General features: G+C 37.7%; 1 pseudogene across 1 annotated transcript; it reads left to right on the plus strand.

The window, feature by feature from the left end:
* The first annotated feature begins 226 nt into the window (after positions 1-226).
* Positions 227-928, plus strand: LOC306652177 (olfactory receptor 14A2-like; annotated as a pseudogene). The gene has a single exon. The product of its transcript is annotated as an olfactory receptor 14A2-like (transcript).
* The last annotated feature ends 8072 nt before the right edge of the window (positions 929-9000 follow it).

Consider the following 9000-nt stretch of genomic DNA (forward strand, 5'->3'; position numbering starts at 1 on the left):
TTTCAGACTGTGTTATGATGCATATTGGGAGTGGCACCCTGGGATGGTCATTGAACCTAGTGTGTGTTAGGAGAGTATGTGTTATCACATGACAGAACTGAGCACACATCCCTGGTCAAGAGAATGGCTCAGCATGAACCTGACATGTGTCCACCATCCTTTTCCCTGCAGCAGGTCCACAGCATGGTGGCCATGGCCAACCACACGGTGGGGATGGAGTCCCACCTCATGGCATTCTCTGAGACCAAGGAGCTCCAGGTTGCACAGGGCTTCCTGTTCTTGCTGATTTACCTGGTGGCACTGGTGGGGAACCTTCTCATCATCATCCTGGTCACCATGGACCAGTGTCTCCACACCCCCATGTACTTCTTCCTGAGGAACTTGTCCCTCCTTGATGTTTGCTTGTCTCAGTCACTGTCCCAAACTTCATTCTGAACTCCTTGTGCCACAGAAGCACCATCTCTTTCCCAGGATGTGTCTCACAGGTCCTGCTGGTAATTCAGTTTGCTGGAGCTGAGCTTTTCAACCTTACAGCCATGTCCTATGACCGCTATGTAGCCATCTGCCACCCTCTGAACTATGATATCATCATGAACAGGGGGTCTGTGTGCAGATGGTAGCTGTCTCCTGGTTCCTTGGGGGTTTATTTGGGGTCTTACACTGTGCAGGAACTTTCTCTCTACCTTTCTGTGGCTCCAGAAAACTCCCACAATTTTTCTGTGAGGTCCCGTCTCTGCTGAAAATTTCTTGTTCAAAGTTGCACGTCACCATTGATGTGAGCGTGGTCACTGGAGTCATATATGCACTTTTCTGCATTGTGTCAATGGATTTTCATATGGGTACATTTTTAAAACCGTCACAAGAATGCCATCATCACAAGGGAGGTCAAGAGCCTTCTCCACCTGCATGCTTCATCTCATGGTGGTGACCATGTATTTTGTGACTGGTGTTACTGCCTATTTGAAGCCAGTGCCTGAATCCCCACATCCTGTGGACTTTCTGGTGTCTGTTCTCTATTCTGTTATGCCTCCATCTTTGAACCCTATAATATACAGCCTGAGGAACAAAGATGTCAAAACTTCTCTGTGCAAGATTCTATGGAAAGTACCTCATTATAAGTTTTAAGGGGGAAAATAATAGAACTATTCTCTAGGAAAGATCAATGACATATCTTTATGAATTGCTGTTTTGTGGGTTTTTTATGATGTATGGGATCATTTGGATGTAAGGTAAATAATTGAATATCTTGATTTGTATAGGTATGTATTTTATTTAGAAATACTACAATGAGGTTTATAGGTTTATGACCATGAATCGTTAATGATTATCTTAGAACCAACATGAACTTTCTTGAGCATGAACTCAAGAGTGTATACAGGTAATTTGGACATCCATGGCACTGTAGCAGGCTTCTGAATGACCTATGAAGTTCTCCTTTGCCAGCTCCTCAGAAACTGTTAACATAATTCTCTACTTGGCTGGTGGTCACAATTCAATTACATCAACATTCAAAAAAACTGAAGACTAAAATTTTCCTCAGAGAAGGACATGTCTGTGGGAGAATGGTTTTACCTTGCTGTCACTGAAGCTGGAAGTGATCCTATGCTGCAGAATGAAGGGAACTTCTAGGGGTGGAAGAAGTGAGGAGACAAATTCTTTACTGGAGACTGCACAAAGAAATATGGCCCTGATTGCTCCCAAGATTCTAGTGCATAATGACCTGTGCTTGTAGAATAATGAATATCTTATTCTAAGGCAGGCAACTCATATGGTTTATGACTACAAAAATGTAAAACAACCATAAACCTAAAATCAGAATTTCTGGCATAAGCATAGATATAAATGCTAAGTCTCAGTAAAAGGTGATGAAGATTGGAAACAAACACAATTCTTGCTCTCACAATTTCCACAAAATGGCAAAAATTGTCATTTATCTCCATTTTCATGTTATATTCCATATTTTAAGTGTTCACATACAATATAAATGTGTTTATTTTTATTTTGTTATTTTAACTATATTATTATAAAATTATTTATTTGAAATGTTATAAGAACATTGAATTTACTTGCATTTCTTCAACTTACCAATTCCTTAATTCCTGTTTTTGTTGTTATTCTATTTGTCATGATTAGTATTTTGGACTGCTGATTATTGTGCCAATGTATTTTATCATTGTTTATATCATTCTTTGTATATTTGAGAATAAAAATTAAAATAGATTATTACTATGTGGAAGGTTTAAAAATAAATGAAAATGTTTTATTTAAAAACTAAAATTATAAAGAGAGATAAAGGCAATTTTACACAATACCTATGTCACCAAGCCTGGCACAGCCGTGGGAGAGAAATCCTTCATGTGGAAGGAAGGAGATGAAGTTAGCATTGAAGTTGGCCACAAACTGCCATGTTTTTGAGTTCTCGTCAAGGCAATTAGACACGAAAGATAAATTTCAATAGAAAACATTCACATTATATAGGAAGGAAACAAACTATCTCTATTTACAGGTTTCCATATCTTGTCCAGGAATCACACATTACCAATGATTTAGCTTTCTGTCAGTTCAGTTACTTATAGTTAATGAGAGTCAGAATACATCAAATGGAAAATTATAGAAATAAACAATGCACAAAATTTAAATAAATGTTCTAACAGTACTTAATTTTTCTTTTTCTAATACTATTGCATGTTAATTTCTTACTATTCCTAATTTAAAAATTAAAAATTATCCTAGGCATTTATGTGTAGGAAAGCCATAACATACCAGGTTAAGTACTATATGTGATTTCTGGCATTCACTGGGAGAGTAATAACATATCCCTACCTTACCTGCTAGAACTAGTAGGGCAATTACAGTATGTGAAAACACTATCAAAATTCCAAATATATTTTGAAGAAAATTATATTCTGATCCTTAAATTTTATTTTTATAGTGATAAGGGACTTCAAGCATTCAAAACAATCTTGAAAAAATTCTGAACTCTTACTTTAAAAGATACAACAAAGCAACAGGATATAAAACACTGGCATTCTTTTCATCTTTCTGTTCCCATTTCTAGTGCCCCCATTCTTTCCCACCTGCCTACTACTATTGCCCTTCTACACTCCTGGTTTACCCTCCACTTATTTACATGTATTTAAATTTGTGATTGATAGCTATATATAACGATGGAATCCACCAGGGTGTATTTATACAAACACATAGTGGAGTATTTTTAAACGCATTCTGCATTTCATCCCTCCTCCCTCCCCTTCAACTTCTTTCTGTTGAGCCTCCCTATACCTTCATGTTATCTATCTAACCTTTCCTTTCTCCTCCTCACTGTGTCTGTGTTTCAGCATATGAAAAAAATTTCAACCCCTGAGTTTCTGATTCTGGCATATCTCATTTAGCATGATGTGCTGAACTACATCATTTGACTGGCAAGTGCCAAAACTTCATTCTTTTTTATGACTGAGCAAATCTCCATTATGCATATTTTCCATAGTTTCTTAACCCATTCATCTATTGATTGGCACCTGGACTGGTTACATATTGGTGCGGTTTCGACATGAGGTGTTGACAAAAGGTCATATGTGAGACAAAGCAAGAACGCTCAGATGAAGTGATTGGGTTATGACAGCTTTAACCTAATCAGTGCATTAATCCACTTGAATGGATTAACTGGGTGGTAACTACAACTAGGAAGGGTGTGGAGGCAGAAGGTGGGTCACTGGGCACGTGCATTTGGGGTATGTATTTTGTCCCTTAAGAGAAAGCTCTCTGCTTTCTGGTGCCATGTCCTAAGGTGCTTTCCTCCTCCACAAACTTCCACATGAAGTGCTGCCTCACTTCCAGCCCAGAGCTATGAAGATGGTCTTCCATGACTGAAACCTCTGAACCTCCCAGCCAAATATACTTTCCTCCCTTATGGTTTACATATGAGATGTCTCCAAAAAGTTTATTTGTGTGGCTATGCAAAAAGTTTTAGAGGTGAAATGATTCTATTATGAGAGCCTTAACCATCTTGGAGGTAGCTGGTCAGATAGGTTGTGGTCATTGGGGGGTGTGCCTTTGGGGTATGTATTTTACTTTGGTGCAGGAAATTTCTCTTCTTTCTCATGCCATGTCCCCAGCTGCTTTCCTCTGCCACTCACTTCAGCCATGATGTTCTGTCTCACCTTAGGCTTCAAGGAATGGAGTTGGCTATCTGTGACTGAGACCTCTGAAATTGTGAGCTGCCAAGTGAACACTTCCTCCTTAAAATTGTTCTTGTCTACCAGACTTAGTGTTGCATATCTTTAATTCTAGCAGTTTGGGAGTCTGAGGCAGGAGAATCGTAAGTTCAAAGTCAACCTGAAACAGCTTAGTGAGGCTTTGTTTCACCAAAATTAAAAATTAAATAAAAGGGCTAAGAATGTGGCCCACTGGCTTAATTGCCCTGGGTTCAATCCCCCATACACAAAAACATTATTCTTGTCAGGTCTGTTGGTCACAGCAGTGAAGAAACTGACTAAAGCAAATTTGGTTATAGTGGCAAAAAAGTTGACTGAAAGAAATCTTGGGTATTATGAGTAGCACTGCTGTGAACACTGATGTCACTGGATCATCGCGATGTGCTGATTTTTGTTCTTCTGGATGAATACCTAGGAGTGGGGTAGCTATTTCACATGGTGGTTCCATGCCTACTTTCTGAGGAATCACCATACTGTTTGCAGAGTTGTCACAATAACTTGTGGTGCCACCAACAATATATGAGTAAACTTTTTCCCCAAATCCTGTCATTTATTTTTATTTGTACTTATGATTATTAAAATACTGAGATAAAATGTCAGTGCAATTTTGGTTTTCCTGAGTGCTAGGGATGTCAAATTTTTAAAATATATATATATATATATAACAAATAAATATATTTGTTAGCCATTGTGCTGTTTTTTTTTTTTTATTGTAAACAAATGGGATACATGTTGTTTCTCTGTTTGTACATGGCGTAAAGGCATACCATTTGTGTAATCATAAATTTACATAGAGCAATGTTGTTTGATTCATTCTGTTATTTTTTCCCTTCCCCCCACCCCTCCCACCCTTCTTTACCCTCTATACAATAGTTCCTTCCTCCATACTTGCCCCCCTCCCTAACCCTAACTCTAACCCTTCCCTCCCCCCCATTATGTGTCATCCTCCACTTATCAGCGATATCATTCGTCCTTTGGCTTTTTGAGATCGGCCTATCTCACTTAGCATGATATTCTCCAATTTCATCCATTTGCCTGCAAATGTCATAATTTTATCATTCTTTATGGCTGAGTAATATTCCATTGTATATATATACCACAGTTTCTTTATCCACTCATCAATTGAAGGACATCTAGGTTGGTTCCACAGTCTGGCTATTGTGAATTGAGCAGCTATGAACATTGATGTGGCTGTATTTCTGTAGTATGCAGATTTTAAGTCCTTTGGGTATAGGCCAAGGAGTGGGATAGCTGGGTCAAATGGTGGTTCCATTCCAAGTTTTCTAAGAAATCTCCACACTGCTTTCCATAGTGGCTGCACTAATTTGCAGCCCCACCAGCAATGTATGAGTGTACCTTTCTCCCCACATCCTCGCCAACACCTGTTGTTGCTCGTATTCTTGATAATCGCCATTCTAATTGGGGTGAGATGGAATCTTAGGGTGGTTTTGATTTGCATTTCTCTTATTACTAGAGATGTTGAACATTTTTCCATATGTTTGTTGATTGCTTGTAGATCTTCTTCTGTGAAGTGTCTATTCATTTCCTTAGCCCATTTGTTGACTGGACTATTTGAATTCTTGGAGTAGAGTTTTTTGAGTTCTTTATAGATTCTGGAGATTAGTGCTCTATCTGAAGTATGATTGGCAAAGATATTCTCCCACTCTGTAGGCTCTTTCTTCGCATTGCTGATAGTTTCCTTTGCTGAGAGAAAGCTTTTTAGTTTGAATCTATCCCAGTGGTTGATTCTAGCTTTTATTTCTTGTGCTATGGGAGTCCTGTTAAGGAAGTCTGGTCCTAGACCCACAAGGTGAAGATTTGGACCTACTTTTTCTTCTATAATCTGCAGGGTCTCTGGTCTGATTCCGAGGTCCTTAATCCATTTTGAGTTTAGTTTCGTGCATGGTGAGAGATATGGGTTTAGTTTCATTCTGTTGCATATGGATTTCCAATTCTCCCAGCACCATTTGTTGAAGAGGCTATCTTTTCTCCATTGCATATTTTTGGCCCCTTTGTCTAGTATGAGAAAATTGTATTTATTTGGGTTTGTGTCCGTGTCCTCTATTCTGTACCATTGATCTACCTTTCTATTTTGGTACCAATACCATGCCGTTTTGGTTACTATTGCTTTGTAGTAGAGTTGAAGATCTGGTATTGCAATACCCCCTGTTTCACTCTTCCTGCTAAGAATTGCTTTAGCTATTCTGGGTTTCTTATTCTTCCAGATAAATTTCATAATTGCTTGCTCTATTTCTGTAAGGTACACAATTGGGATTTTAATTGGAATTGCATTGAATTTGTATAGCACTTTAGGTAGTATGGCCATTTTGACAATATTAATTCTTCCTATCCAAGAACATGGAAGATCTTTCCATCTTCTAAGGTGTTCTTTAATTTCTTTCTTTAGTGTTGTATAGTTCTCATTGTAGAGGTCTTTCACCTCTTTTGTGAGATTGATTCCCAAGTATTTTATTTTTTTCGAGGCTATTGTGAATGGGGTAGTTTTCCTAATTTCTTTTTCTGAAGATTCATCACTTATGTATAAAAATGCGTTGGATTTATGGGCATTGATCTTGTAACCTGCTACTTTACTGAAATCACTTATGAGTTCTAAGAGTTTTCTGGTGGAATTTCCTGGTTCCTCTAAATATATAATCATGTCATCAGCGAACAGGGATAGTTTGAGTTCTTCTTTTCCAATTCGTATCCCTTTAATTTCTTTGGTTTGTCTAATTGCTCTGGCCAGAGTCTCAAGAACGATGTTGAATAGAAGTGGTGAAAGAGGGCATCCCTGCCTTGTTCCAGTTTTTAGGGGGAATGCTTTCAGTTTTTCACCATTTAGAATGATATTAGCCATGGGCTTAGCATAAAGGGCCTTTACAATGTTAAGGAATGTTCCCACTATCCCTATTTTTTCTAGTGTTTTGAGCATGAAGGGGTGCTGTATTTTATCAAATGCTTTTTCTGCATCTATTGAAATAATCATGTGATTCTTGACTTTAAGTCTATTAATATGGTGAATTACGTTTATTGATTTCCTGATGTTGAACCAACCTTGCATCCCTGGGATGAAACCCACTTGATCATGGTGCACTATCTTTTTAATATGTTTTTGTACGCGATTTGCTAAAATTTTGTTGAGAATTTTTGCGTCGATGTTCATTAAGGATATTGGTCTGAAATTTTCTTTCCTCGATGAGTCTCTGTCTGGTTTAGGTATCAGTGTGATATTGGCTTCATAGAATGAGTTTGGGAGATGTCTGTTTAGTACTTTTGCCTATTAGTTGATTGGGTTTCTTGATTTGGGGTGTTAAGTTACTTTAGTTCTTTATATATTCTGCATGTTAATCCCCTGTCTAAGTAGTAGTTTGCAAAGATTTTTTCACAATCTCTAGGTTCCCTTTTCATGCTCTTTATCATTTTTTTTTTTTTTTTTTTTTTTGCTCTGCAGGTTTCTAATTTAATGCTGTCCCACTTGCTGATTCTTCGGTGTATTTCTTGCAGTTTTCAGGTCTTGTTAAGGAAATCATCAATTTACTGCATCAGTAAATTGGAATACTGACCCTGTTTTCTTCTAGCAGCTGCAAAATTTTCTGGCCTCCTAATTCTTTGATCCACTTTGATTTACTTTTGTGAAGAGTGAGAGACATGGATCTACTTTCATTTTTCTGTGTGTGGACATGCAGTTTTCCCAGCACCAATTGTTAAAATAACCATCTTTTCTTCATCATAAATTTTTGACACCTTTGGGAAGTATCAGATGACATTTGTTTCTGTGCATTATCTTCTATTGTTTCATTGATTAGCATGTCTATTTTGATGCCCATACCATGTTGTTTCTGTTATTATAGTTCTATAGTATAATTTGAGATCAGGTAATGTGATGTCTCCATCATTCTTGCTCAAGATTGTTTTAGCTCTCCTGGGTCTTTTATTTTTTTCAAATGAATGTTTTTCCTAGTTCTATAAAGAATATATCTGATTTTTGATGGAAATTGCATTAAATGTATGCAACTCTTTTGGTAATATGAACATTTTGACAATATTGATTCTTCCTATCCAGGAACATGGGAAGTCTTTCCATTTCTAAGGTCTTGAGAGAGATATAGAGGGGCTCAGGCAATCAGGGCAAAATGTGAGCGAGAAGGTCGTGGGCAGGAACAGAACAAAGGAGCAAGAAGAGTGTCTTCTAACAAAGTCAATTTCCTGGCTGACAAAAGCACTCATTGACACAAGCAGGGGACCCAATCAGGTAGACATGTTTGTATTTGTACTCTTCAGTGGGAGACCCAATAGGAAAACAAACACATGGACACAGGGGACACCAACTAAAATTAGTGAGCAGAGTGTGCGAAATTTCTTTCTTAATGTTCTGTGGTTTTCAACATAAAGTCCTTCTCCTACTTTGCTAGATTAATCCCAAAGAGTTTTTGGTATCTAGATTATGTAAACGGTAGCGTTTTCATGATATTTTTCTTGTCAAAACTGCTATGGAGTATAGGAAGCTATTGCTCTTGAATCCTGCTTATTTGCTCAATATATCTACAATCTCTGGAAATGTCCTTGTGGAGTTCTTTGGGTCTTCCAGAATTAGGATCATGTGTTCAGCACACAGTGTGACTTCTTCTTTTCCTAGTCATATGCATTACTTTTGTCTTTTTCATCATTGTTTGGTTCAAGTTTCAAGGACAATTTTGAAGAGGTGGAGTGAGAGAGGATATTCTTCTCTTTTTCCTGATTTTAGAAGAAATATCTTCAGTTTTTCTCTGTTCAGCAGGACTTTGGC

Source organism: Sciurus vulgaris, assembly GCF_902686455.1.
Source record: "Sciurus vulgaris genome assembly, contig: HiC_scaffold_138_arrow_ctg1, whole genome shotgun sequence".
NCBI classification, from domain to species: Eukaryota; Metazoa; Chordata; class Mammalia; order Rodentia; family Sciuridae; genus Sciurus; species Sciurus vulgaris.